The 735-nt window shown below is 31.0% G+C and overlaps 1 long non-coding RNA gene across 1 annotated transcript; it reads right to left on the bottom strand.

Moving 5' to 3' along the window:
* Positions 1-235: 235 nt before the first annotated feature.
* LOC124181634 lies at positions 236-465 on the bottom strand. Its single transcript, XR_006870519.1, has 2 exons — positions 410-465; positions 236-337 (listed from the first exon to the last, which is right to left on the bottom strand). It is a non-coding gene; the product is annotated as an uncharacterized LOC124181634 (long non-coding RNA).
* Positions 466-735: the final 270 nt, after the last annotated feature.

Raw genomic sequence — 735 nt, forward strand, 5'->3', positions numbered from 1 at the left:
AAAGATTCAGACGCTGGACATTGACATGCAGCATTTATTACGTTTCTATCTGTTACTAAATCATATTCGTTTATTTAATTTTTTTTCATTACCATCTATATTTGATTCATATTTCACTCTGAAATAAATCTGAAATTTATTATTATTTTCAATTTCTCTTATTACAGTTTGAATCTCCCGCTATTTTTTCACTAGAGTCTGTATACAAACCTGTCAATTAATTCGTTTTTTTTTCCGGTAACTTTTAAATTACGGCACGCAAGCCAACGTTTTAGTGTTATTAAATTGTTGTCTTTTACGGTTGCAAATTTTAGTTTTGCTCCAGGAACGTCGTCTTCTGTTAAGAACATTTTTTTTTAGTGCACTTTACTGTGTGTTTATATGGGGGTTAGACAGTGTTTGTCCCTACCGAACCACTAGCGCTGCTAGTGAGTAATTTTTCGTACTTCAGGAAAAAGATTCATTACCTCCATTCATATTCAATTATAATAATGTATAATATACATATATATACATTAGGGTGGGCCAAAAAAAATGAGTATTTTTTTTACTTTATACTCTGAAAATCGGTTGCTAGATACCTCTAAAGAATTCTCATCAAATATGAGCTCTTAATTTTGATAACAAGGTCCTCCGATTTGCAATTTTCCATTTTTTCCTGAGTATTAGAAACAAAAATTCATATCTCTTTGACAACTGTTCGTTGAGAAATATCTCCCCTCATATTCTTGTAGG

The sequence above is a fragment of the Neodiprion fabricii genome, chromosome 4 (genome assembly GCF_021155785.1).
Source record: "Neodiprion fabricii isolate iyNeoFabr1 chromosome 4, iyNeoFabr1.1, whole genome shotgun sequence".
NCBI classification, from domain to species: Eukaryota; Metazoa; Arthropoda; class Insecta; order Hymenoptera; family Diprionidae; genus Neodiprion; species Neodiprion fabricii.